Here is a 13,823-nt window from a genome sequence, read left to right as displayed (position 1 = left end):
ACCGTGTTGAGGACATCCTCTTAACAACTTTCCAATCTTGTCCATGCTTCATATAATGTTTCATTTTGGCTTTTGCGTGAACGTAACAATTTCTCCTTGAAGTCTCACAGCTTTAGATGCCGGAAAGAATTGTTTAAGAAAATTTTCAACTAAGACATCTCATGTATCAATCGCCCCTTCAGGTAACGATTCTAACCAATCTTTGGCTTCTCCCTTTAAAGTCCAGGGAAATAACATGAGATAAATCTGTTCATCCTCAACTTCTCTGATTTTAAATAGAGTATAGATCCTATTAAAGGTTCGAAGATGTTCGTTTGGATCTTCTTTTGGCGTACCACTATATTGGCATTGATTAGTTACCATGTGCAGGATTTCTCCTTTGATTTCATAATCTGGCGCATTAATGTCTGGTTTAATAATGGCGTGACCTTGGCCCGTGCGTGTGGCTCTCATTCGGTCTTCCATACTTAGATGTTCCGTTACTTCCATAATTGAATTTGTTGAATCTGAATCACTAGAGGATTCTGATTTAATGGTTTCTTCCTTGACAATCTCTAGATGAGTAATTTGTGATTCCGGAGGAATGATAAATGGTTCAGGATCTCTGAATTGTCCTTTAATATCCTCCGGGTTCTCAATTGTGAGGTCGGGTTCAAAAAATGGATTATCGAAAATTTGAATTGGAGTACTTGGTCGACTAGATGACGATTCTAAAGAAAAATCAACGGCGACAATATTGGCTAGATGTCTTGATCGAGTTACAGGTGGTGAACGTATAAAAGGTGGTGAACGTTTTGCTCGGTGCATTCACTGAATATCCTATTAGATATAAAAGATAAAAATTATATAAGTTATCAAATTAATAGACTTTTCTGATTTTGACCACGTTTCGAATAGCCAATAGATGTAGCAGGTAGTCAGGACCCTTTAAATCGGAAGCCCATAACTCGCCACTAACAAATCCAACTATTACTACGAACCAGAAAATTTTGGATGTCTATCAATTTAACCGCTTAAAATAAATTTTCTTTTTGAAATTTTAGAGAAGAAATAGAAAATTCTATGTCCTAAAAACTAGAGCGTCGAGAAATAAGAAAGAAAAAGAGTGCGTCGAAAAATGTCGAAAAATAAAAGGTCAAAAAATTAAGCGTCGAAAAATAATAAAATGCTGCGTCGAAACTTAAAAATCTAAAAACTAAAATTTAAAACTTACGTCTAAAGGTATTAAAGCTTAAAAGAAATTCTATATCCAAAACGGCAATAACTTAAAAAGTACTAAAATTTTAAATACTAAAGCAATAAGCGACGTCGTAAAATTCTAAAGCGCCTAAGTCTTAATTTAAAGAAAAAGCACTTAAGAGATTTTACGGCAAAGCTTAAAAATAAAGTAACTACGGCAAAATACTAAGTTACGAACTAATTACGAACGATTAATATACAAATTACGATTAAACGATAAAAATATACAATCTATAACTAGAATGATAAAAATAAAAATTTTATAAAAATATTATATATATTTTTTTATAAAAGTATTTAATATAATAAACTTAAAAAAACTAAAACTAAAAACTAAAAACTAAAATATTAAATAATTAAAACCCTAATTTAATTAATTAATATTAATAATAATTAAACCCTAGCGTAATAAATGCAGGATACTGGCGTGTCAGATCCAATCATGCGATCGCATGAGTAGTACGTTATATTGCCATGCGGTCGCATGGCCTGTAAGACCAGAAAGGATTGGGCTTTAATTCAGGTTCGGCCCAGTTTCTTTATTTTATCTATTATTTGATTTATTATTATAGAAAATATTTATATAAATCTAAATAAATTTCCCTTTTTTATATATAAAATATTTATATTATATAAATTAAACTTGTATTTTAAATCCAAAAATAAAAGTACTTGTTAAAATTATATATAAAATCTTAAAAATATATTTTTTTTCTTTTTATATATATTTTTTTATTTATTTTTTATTTTTAACACTTATTATAAATACAAAATATTTTTACGAAATAAGAAATAATATATTTTTACAAAAATATAGCGTTTTTCACCGAATCCCCGGCAGCGGCGCCAAAAATACTTGATGTGTGCAGAGGTGTATACGAAATAGTTATATATTTATTATGAAATACTATTAAATACGATACAATTTTACACAAGTTATTTATTTATTTATAGAGTGGATATACCTAAACCTTGCTACAACACTTATAGGCAGTGTACCTAATCGTACAGTAGTGTAGTTTTTAGTAAGTCCGGTTCGTCCACAGAGAACTAGCCAAGTTTAACGCTATATTTTTAAAACTATATTTGTATATATATATATATATATATATATATATATATATATATATATATATATATATATATATATATATATATAAGTAGTATTATTATTATAAAAGAGGGTTTTTACCGTTTAATGACCGGTTTGTCGATTTTAAAACTTTAGTCGCAGTTAAAACCTAATGTAAAATATTAAATATATAAAAGACTTAATTTAAAGCGTAAAGTTAATGATGATAAAAGTTGCGATAATTAAAAATGCGATAAATAAATTGACAGTAAATAAAAGTGCAATAAAATATGAAATAAAGAAATTATGCTTATTTAAACTTCCGTAATCATGATGTTTGACGTGTTGATTTTAATTTATTACTATGGGTTAATTGTCCTTTGTCCTGGTTTATTTGATACCTATCTGGTTTTTGTCCATAATAGTCCATCAGTCATAATTATAAAATGCTCGTTAAATTAACCTTATTCCCGAAGTCAAATATTCCAACTAATTAGGGATTCGAACTTTAACAAGGTTTTAATACTTTGTTAATAATTACACCAGGTTATCGACTGCGCGTAATTCAAGATTTTAATACTTTGTTAACAATTACAACAATTATCCTTGTATGTAATCCACCCCTATTTTAATGAGATATGAATATTAATCTACCCACTTGATCAGAATGAATAATCAATTACCCAACCCGAATAATTAATTAAATGATCGTAAAAATGTCGTATAAACGTCACTAAATAGAACATACATAATCATTTTAATAATTATTAGATTAACTAATTTGAAGATAGGTTCGACAGGTTCCAATGAGTTGTCATTCGATTAGACAATACCCCCTATCTATTAATAGTCAATAGTCCAATGTCCACAAGTGTCGGTCTTTTGTCCAAACCTTAATTATGGTACAAAATCTAATAACCCAATCTTAATTTTTAGTCTAACATCACGATTACTTTGGCTCAAATAAGCATAATAATATCTTAGTTACGAGACATTAATTTAAAAAGGAAGAACATAGCTTACAGTGGTGATTAATCGCGTAGCGTTGCACGGACAGAAATTCGACTTAAAACCCGTAAAACATTCTTAAAATAACCTTATTATTATTAACTTAAAATTAAACTTTAAATTATATATATATATATATATTTACGTTACATATGAAGGAAAAGAAAAAGGTGTGTGATATTGCTCAAAATAGATATATCATTAGTCGCAATATCAAGTCTTTTTCATTGTTTTTCCATTTGTATTTGTATAGTCTCCTTGTATAATTCATTGTATTGTAGTTAACTTTAGAATCATTGTGTAACTGAAGAAATATGGAAGATATTAAGAAATATGGAAGAAGTATGGAAGATATTTGCAAGAGAAATCGAAACAGTAACTTCCAGCACAATGGGACGCCGTTCAGGGCTTCGGGACGCCGTCCAGCCCTTTTAACCGGGACGCCGTCTAGTGTTTTGGGACGTCGTCCTGAACTTTAAACTGGGACGCCGTCTGGGAAAATGGGACGCCGTCTTGCTCCATGAAACGGGACGCCGTCCATCCTTTTAGGACGCCGTCCCGTAGTAGGTTTCAGCCGACTTTTGTGCTTTTTACCTACTTTCTCCACTTTAAAACCTCATTATTGAAGATCAGTTAGAGAGGACGAACCAGGGAGTACAGAAACAGAATTTTCAGAGGCTTAGGTGACGATTCAAGGTGATCCTTGGAGTAATCCAGGATCACCTAATCCATCATTCCAATCCAAATTCAAGAATCATCAGGATCATCATCCAAGATTGCTTCAAGAGGTCGATTCTTTCAGTTCAATGAATTCTATCTTTATTTCCAGTTTGTTATTGTCTTTAAATATGATTGTTAGCTAGCTCTTTTATGCTTGTCTAGATTAATAACCAAGGTGTTGAATGTAATCTTATTGATTGAATGTATTATGCGTGATAGATTAAAGCTTGAATTAAGAACCATGCTTATTGTTGTTAAAAATCATTTGTATCTAGTTAATTGATATGTTGTTGATAAAGAGAACTCTTGTTGATGTATCATATTGATTTACAATCAACTTGTCTTAGATTGATTGTTTGCTAAACCGGACCAAGGGGTAAACTAGATTAAAAAGGTTAAACAAAATAGGAATGAATTGTGTAGAGCGAACGCAAAGACAATTGTTATTCAAGTCTTCAATCTAGCTAATCAACTAGTCACAAACGAAAAGGTTTAAGTAATAGGGAACCCTCACTTAGTAACTCTAGTTTGAGTACTCGCTAAAGAGAACTCTTGGCGGGTCGATTTAGGCGATTAGCATGCTTATAATAGTTGTTTGATTACAAATACAAGAACCATAGTGAAAAGGGAACCCTTGATCTTGTTATTGTGTTTGCGTGTTTATCCGAGAGAACTCTTAGTAAACCTATTAGATAACTTACACACATAATTATTCAATCAGGCCTTAATATCAAAACTTACATTCAATATCGAGGGTAAAAAGTCTAGATGAGCATATTCCTTTTATTTGTTATAAAAACTATCTTTCATCTTCATAAACCTAAAATACCAAAAATTATTGTCTTTAAACTTATTCCTTTATTGATTTGCCCATCGTTAAAGGGCAACCCAATATCTTGTACTTGTGTGATTCCTTTTATTTTAGCTTAATCACAATTTAGTTCATACAATCTTAATTTGCACATATAACTGTCCTTGGAACGATACACGGATTTTACCATTATCTATACTACTACACGATCGGGTACACTGCCCGTTAGTGTGTGTAATCTTTAAAACCGGTACTTTCCATACGATAAATTCATATACCACTTTTCGCACATCAAGTTTTTGGCGCCGCTGCCGGGGACAGTTGTGTCAAGATAAGAATTGTTGACTAAGTTGTGATTATTATTTTTCTTAGATTTTATCATTTTTTTGTAGAATTTTTTGTTATTATTTTTCTTTCACTGTTTAGTGTCGGTGCTTTTATTCTTTTCTTGTTTTTGTCAGTTGCAGGAAAATGGTTGACCATAGGAATATGACAATGGGTGAGAGAATGAGAGTAGAACGGAGGAAACTAATCGAATTATATTTATCTCCTAGTGTTACCAACGAGGGGTACCAAAAGAAAGAAGAAGATGAAGTTGTGGTTAACATTAAAAACATGTCTATGAAAGAAAGGATGATAGCCGAAGGTTTCTGCCCGTGTTTTTATGTGTCTTGGCAATGTTGCATGAATCCGAACATTAAACATTCGAGTCCCCTACCCACTATGCAACATGCTACCGATCATTATTCACCGTTGATTCTGTTTCCGGAAAATTCAAATGTGGCAGAATCCAGTCTAGCTCCACAACTTGTAACTTCACAATCTATTTTGCAAGACGAACTGGTTGTTGAAAAATGTACTCGTTTAGATCCACTTTATGAGCTTTTGCAGGATTTCCCGGAGTTACATTCTTACTCTTCTAGTTATATAGATGAGATTGTGTTAAAGGAGGAAAACGGTTTGCTACTCGTTCTCATGGCTAATGGTTATGAACCTACAACTGAAGAATTAAAGGAAGTGAAGCTGGAAATTGAGCCCCGCTCAATAGTTGAGATTCACAGTGGGTCCATGCTTATTCCAGAGGATGTCAAGTTGGGGAATACAATATTTAAAGACCCATTTGACCAAGATCCACCAATAAGAATAAAAGTGTTACTGAAAACCGCACTTGCAGGGGAGTCATGTGTTAACCCTCGGGTTAGGTCATCCTTTTTCGGGAAACTGAAAAAGGATTTATCACATATAATATACACCACCCGAGGTGTAAATGATTGGCTCACTATTTTGATTCGTGGAACTTTTTCCACCGACTTCACGTCTCGTCCGATAAAGTGTGGGGGACTTTAACCCCACTAGGCATTAAATTCTGGGGTCGAGTCGAGTGCATGACGCGTTAATAAAAGTGCACGAGGTTTTTCAAGGTTTTAGTGACACAAGCATTAAAATTCAGCAAGGTACCTATCAACTTTGAAATTGTGTGATGAAGATCAAGGACTGAAGGATGCGCCATCGCTCACCTATATCCCACGATCTCCGGTTTTTGAACATAGGTTTTTCGAACTCCCTTTTCACACTATTGTCCTCTCAAATTTAAATTTTACTGATTTTAAGTAATGAGGGCATTACTTAATCTTAAGTGTGGGGGGATGGTATAAATTCTCGCGGGTATTCAACTTGGCTTATTTTCGTAATTTAATGGGAAATTTTAAAATTTTTGAACTAAAAGTCTTAACGAAAGAGCCAAGTGTGGGGGATTTTACCAATCTTTTCGAATTACTATCACCAAATTTTATTAAGAAAAATGTTTAAAGTACTTTTGGCTTGAAAGGAAAAAGAATAATGTCACTAAACCTAAAGGATGTATCTAGTCCATCCTTGAAGGAAGTAAAGTCTTCCGAATTCTTGTCTTACTTGATATAGCATACTTCCTAAACTATGTCATTTCATACCAATATCATATCACGATATACGGTACAGTGGGAAGGGTAAGTCTTGAACTTTCAAACCCGAAAATAAACTTGGTAGGGTAAATCCAAGTCGCTATCCAGTGCAAGACCGATTACGGTGTATAAGCTGGAGCAGGATCTGTCCCGCGCGATAGCTTAGTCTTCGCAGTTTTAACCCTTGATATTAAATGTACAAAATTGTCATGAAAGACCGATATTTATATCGCGTCAGGGGGCGCCCGGTTAAGAGTTCCATGATACTACAATCATGGGGGCGGATAGCTTGCTAATCGCCGACCGAGACTTCGGTTTTCAGTTACCCTCAACCGGAATTTGAGGTTAAAACCGGAAAATGTGTCTAGTGTAAAAACTAGCATGACATTTTCAAAATCATAAAACGTTTTCTTAAGATCCATTTTTCCCTAAGGATCCAAAATTTTCAATACTTGCAACGAAGTTCACCTCTCCCGATTAATCCAAATGTGTGCGTGTGTTTCATATATTGTGTGTGTAACTTAATGAGTATGTGTTCCAATTGTGTAACATATAGCGTGAGTTTTGTGTTCCAAAAGAACGTGTGTGTTTCGTGTGATTAGTGTGGACTTGTGTACTATATTGTGTGAGTGTGATTCCAATAAATGTGTGATCCAATAAATGTGTGTGTGTTTCATATTTTTGTTTTGTATTCGAGTGTTTAAAACAAGACTTGCTTGAGGACAAGCAAGAGATAAGTGTGGGGGATTTTGATATTGCTCAAAATAGATATATCATTAGTCGCAATATCAAGTCTTTTTCATTGTTTTTCCATTTGTATTTGTATAGTCTCCTTGTATAATTCATTGTATTGTAGTTAACTTTAGAATCATTGTGTAACTGAAGAAATATGGAAGATATTAAGAAATATGGAAGAAGTATGGAAGATATTTGCAAGAGAAATCGAAACAGTAACTTCCAGCACAATGGGACGCCGTTCAGGGCTTCGGGACGCCGTCCAGCCCTTTTAACCGGGACGCCGTCTAGTGTTTTGGGACGTCGTCCTGAACTTTAAACTGGGACGCCGTCTGGGAAAATGGGACGCCGTCTTGATCCATGAAACGGGACGCCGTCCATCCTTTTAGGACGCCGTCCCGTAGTAGGTTTCAGCCAACTTTTGTGCTTTTTACCTACTTTCTCCACTTTAAAACCTCATTATTGAAGATCAGTTAGAGAGGACGAACCAGGGAGTACAGAAACAGAATTTTCAGAGGCTTAGGTGACGATTCAAGGTGATCCTTGGAGTAATCCAGGATCACCTAATCCATCATTCCAATCCAAATTCAAGAATCATCAGGATCATCATCCAAGATTGCTTCAAGATGTCGATTCTTTCAGTTCAATGAATTCTATCTTTATTTCCAGTTTGTTATTGTCTTTAAATATGATTGTTAGCTAGCTCTTTTATGCTTGTCTAGATTAATAACCAAGGTGTTGAATGTAATCTTATTGATTGAATGTATTATGCGTGATAGATTAAAGCTTGAATTAAGAACCATGCTTATTGTTGTTAAAAATCATTTGTATCTAGTTAATTGATATGTTGTTAATAAAGAGAACTCTTGTTGATGTATCATATTGATTTACAATCAACTTGTCTTAGATTGATTGTTTGCTAAACCGGACCAAGGGGGTAAACTAGATTAAAAAGGTTAAACAAAATAGGAATGAATTGTGTAGAGCGAACGCAAAGACAATTGTTATTCAAGTCTTTAATCTAGCTAATCAACTAGTCACAAACGAAAAGGTTTAAGTAATAGGGAACCCTCACTTAGTAACTCTAGTTTGAGTACTCGCTAAAGAGAACTCTTGGCGGGTCGATTTAGGCGATTAGCATGCTTATAATAGTTGTTTGATTACAAATACAAGAACCATAGTGAAAAGGGAACCCTTGATCTTGTTATTGTGTTTGCGTGTTTATCCGAGAGAACTCTTAGTAAACCTATTAGATAACTTACACACATAATTATTCAATCAGGCCTTAATATCAAAACTTACATTCAATATCGAGGGTAAAAAGTCTAGATGAGCATATTCCTTTTATTTGTTATAAAAACTATCTTTCATCTTCATAAACCTAAAATACCAAAAATTATTGTCTTTAAACTTATTCCTTTATTGATTTGCCCATCGTTAAAGGGCAACCCAATATCTTGTACTTGTGTGATTCCTTTTATTTTAGCTTAATCACAATTTAGTTCATACAATCTTAATTTGCACATATAACTGTCCTTGGAACGATACACGGATTTTACCATTATCTATACTACTACACGATCGGGTACACTGCCCGTTAGTGTGTGTAATCTTTAAAACCGGTACTTTCCATACGATAAATTCATATACCACTTTCCGCACATCAGTGTGTTTTACTCGTCGAAAAATGCTGAATTTATAGGACCTGGCCAGTTTTCTGGCTTCATGCGATCGCATGAAGAATGGTCTTCCAGGCCATGCGATCGCATGGCCAGCTGGATCAGGCCACCTATTTTTGTTTTCTAGTTTTGCCGATGTTTTATTATATAATATTATATATATATATATATATATATATATATATATATATATATATATATATATATATATATAATTTTAAAAATTATTTATATATTATATTATATTTATGTGCATAGTTGACTTGTAATTTTAGCTCCGTTGCGTCGCGCGTTGAGAGTTGACTCTGGTCCCGGTTCCGGATTTTCGAACGTCCTTGCGTACAATTTAATATCTTGTACTTTGCGTTTCGCGACTTGCACTCTTGTAATTTTTAGACGTTTCTCATCATTAAATTGAACCACTTGAATTATATCTTGTACATTTGAGCTTTTTGGTCACTTGCATCTTCAAATCGTCGTTTTCTTCTTTTGTCTTCGCACTTATTTATTTAAACGAATATTACATAAAAATAGAACAATTGCAACTAAAAGCTTTACATATTGGAAGGATATTGTGCCTAAATATACGTTCATTTGGAGCACTATCAGTTATAAAACATGTTAATTAACTTTGTGTAATAATTGACAAGTTAATAAAAGATGGAAATAATAAACTGTTAGTCGACACTCACTGCTAATTAAAATTTATGCATTTATGTAATATTATAACTAATAACCTATAAGTAATAAATAAAAAGTGACATTTATATAAATAATAAAACAATTGGGAACTAAATAAAAAAAATATATACAAGTCATGAATTAGTAAAAAGAAAATAATACTTATCATGTAGTAAATGTAATAATAATAATAATAATAATAATAATAATAATAATAATAATAATAATAATAATAATAATAATAATAATAATAATAATAATAATAATTAGACTAAAGAATCTTATACAATTACATCCTTATGTTGACTAAAAAATAAAATAATATATATATATATATATATATATATATATATATATATATATATATATATATATATATATATATATATATATATATATATATATAAACTAGTACCATCTATTGTAGAATAAAAATTATTAAATAAAATAAAATCATTAATTAGAACATCTATAACAACCCTCACTTTTCCCTTCTGGATTTACCAAACTGCCCTTAGGGTTTCACCAGGTTGTCTTGTGTATTTTAGTTAGGGTTGTTATCCGTTCATAATTAATGATCTTAATTAATACTTAAATTTATTAACCTTAAACTCTAACCCTAATACTAAATTAATAATATAAACTATAGGTATAATTTAAATGTGACATTATACAACATCTAAAAACTAATTAGAATTAAATTAAAAATTTAACAACAAGGATGGGCAAGTAATGTAAAAATAAATATATAAAATGCATTATAAATAAAAGTAAAATTTATATATATATATATATATATATATATATATATATATATATATATATATATATATATATATATATATATATATATATAATACATGTATACATAAAAAATTGGCACTTTTAATTAAAAAGAAATGGGATGGATCAAAACTCTTGACTAGTTCAACTCCTACTCATGATCCAATTCTAACTCTCACATCTTAATCTCTTCTTCTCCAAGTTAATCTCTTAGTATCATGGTGAGACTAGGACTTCTAAAAAAAAAAACAAGTATAAAAACACACCTAGCCTCTCATAATCTTCATTCACAATTAACCAACAAATTCTTTCTTCCTCCCTTGCTCCTTGCCTCACGTAAGCAACCATCACCATCCTACCCCATCGGTTTTTTTAAAAACTGAACCACACCACCACCATCTGCAGCCATCGTTGCAGCCCAACACCACCACAAAACCACCCTTGTTTTGCTGCTACAAACCCACGAAGATAGCCCTCCATAGCCTGCAATTCGTCACCCATTAAAGCCCTCCAAACCACCCCTATTCGCCACTTTTTGGCTGCTGTTACAGCCTTCCTATCGCTACCTTATACAGCCCATCATCTGCTATATTCTGCAGCTTAACATCTCTTGTTGTTGCTGTAATTTTTGACACCCAAATATCCCCTTCAATCTCATGTTATTCAGCTACAAATTCGCCATCAAAACAGCTCATGTTCGTCACCTATTTACAGCTATTTTCCTGTTGTAATCGGCACCTGTTACAGCCCACTAAGTGCTCTTATTTTGCTGTTATTCTCTGCTGTTTCTGTCGTGACCAGGTGACCCAAAGAAACCAACCAAATACGTCACCTTTTGATCTTGTTTCCTGCTGGTTCTGTGCAACGAAAACAGCCCAAGAAACCCATCAGTTGGGTCGTGATTGTTGCTGAATCTGCTGCTGCTGTACCTGCTATTTTTGCGAACTAAATAGACCCAAGAAACACTTCGGTTTGGGTCGACTAACTGCTGGAACTGTGCTTCTGTTTCTATCTCATTCATCATCTTTATTAATCCATAAAGGTAGCTCTAAACCCTAACTAGATGTTACTATTTAATTTACTTACTTTAAGTGTTATGAACTTGTAAAAAAAAAGAATACAGGTGATAATGAATAAATTAATTAACGATATTGAACTTGGTTAAGATAAAAGAATATGATTAACTTGAATAAGTATTATGAATATTGTATATGAAGTTGATAATGTTAAAGTTTAATGAATTAGTGTTGAATAAGAATAAGTAATTGATTTGATCATAAAGCTAGTTAATAATAATAGTTAAGAGATTATGAATCATGATTATGATAGTAAACAAAATTGATTATGAATATTAAGATTAGGGTTAAAAGTTTTGAATAATAATTATGGTTAATAAAGATTAGGTTATGAATATGATTAATAAGGTTGAGCATGATTGAATTAAAAGTATTATAAATAAATTATTAAGATTGATGATTGAAGGTTTAGGAAGTATGATGATCATAAAACTAGTTTGATAAGTTAAAGATTACGATTTTATGTGTTAATGATTAATGAGATAATAGTGATTAAAAGTTTAAGGTTATGAATGAGAATAATTAACATGATTCATGATTATGATAAATAGGTTATGATTTTATGTTCATGAAAGGATTAGTGTTAATATATGAAAAATGACTAGTAAATAATAATAATAATAATATACGTGCATGCATGCATGCATACGTACATATGTGCATGTATACACTGTAGGTATATGTGTGTGTGTACATGTGTATATGTATATGTATATATGCATGTATATGTACGTGTGTATGTATGTATGAATGTGTATTATGTAAGTTATATAAGGTTAGTAAATAATAAGAAAAGTAATAAGTATATATATATGTACCACTCTTACATTAATGTATATATAACACTTACATATATTATACGTATATCACATAGTTGTAATATATATATATATATATATATATATGTATGTATGTATGAAAATAAAAAAAGAATATATATGTATGTATCATATAGGTATATTCATACATGTAACATAATAGTTGATTATTAAAGTAAATAATAATACTATTATTAGTATAACTTATGCACTTAACTATATAGTAACACTTAATTACACTAAGTATATTATCACTTATATATATATAATTAAATAAGTACATTAATAACTTTTCTCGAAAACCGTCACTGTTAATATAGTTTGCTATATTAATAAACAAACTTTATGTCTATTAGACATTAACTAATCGAACATTATATCTCTATGTTGAGATCTCCAATTACATACTCCGATCATATAACTTGTGTGGAATATCTATCCGCTATTAAGGTGAACTTCATAACCCCGCTTTTTAATTATCTTTATATACTTGTTTTGAACTTTGGGGTGAGACACATACTTGCTTTTAAACTATTTTACGCTTAGACACAAGTACATGAAAACTTTATTTTGATTAGTTCAAACTGTGCTAACATGCTTTGATTCATGCTAAATCCCTGTCATTATATCTTTAATTGCTACATATAAAGGCAAGCTTAGTTATTGTGAATAGCGCTATTGAGAGTGACGTCTCTATCCAGATGACCGTTGGTCAATGGATACATAATAATGATTCACGACACGAACGTGATGTGTTTATGGTAACTTATGGTTAGTATCGATATCATATACACCAGCACTACTACCGAACTGATTAAACTTTATAATTAAATCTTGTGGTCTAGACACTATTATAAACCTATGTTGTTCACTCAACCATTTTGGTTGACACTTTAAGCATGTTTTATCTCAGGTGAAGATTGCTAAAGATTATTTGCTATTTGGACTTTGCTGCTTTTGGAGTCCGCATTTATACATTCATATTATTGCATTAAAACATTTATTGTAATGACATAATACTTTCCGCTGCTTTAATACATTGGTTGTATTAAAAACATCTCATATAGAGTCGTTCTCGTTTATACATACTTGTGTTGTGGTATTGTGAAGTCATATTTCCCCGGCCCTATTTGGGGGTATGGCAGAGTGGTATTAGAGCCAGGTTGTTATAGAGAACCAGGATTGCATTTTATGTGTGCCTTATGTGTTAGTTAGGTGCCTTAGCAATCTTTAGGACTATAACCTTTCCTACCTAAGTTTT

This window comes from Rutidosis leptorrhynchoides, chromosome 3, assembly GCF_046630445.1.
Source record: "Rutidosis leptorrhynchoides isolate AG116_Rl617_1_P2 chromosome 3, CSIRO_AGI_Rlap_v1, whole genome shotgun sequence".
NCBI classification, from domain to species: Eukaryota; Viridiplantae; Streptophyta; class Magnoliopsida; order Asterales; family Asteraceae; genus Rutidosis; species Rutidosis leptorrhynchoides.
This window is presented reverse-complemented; position numbering follows the sequence as displayed.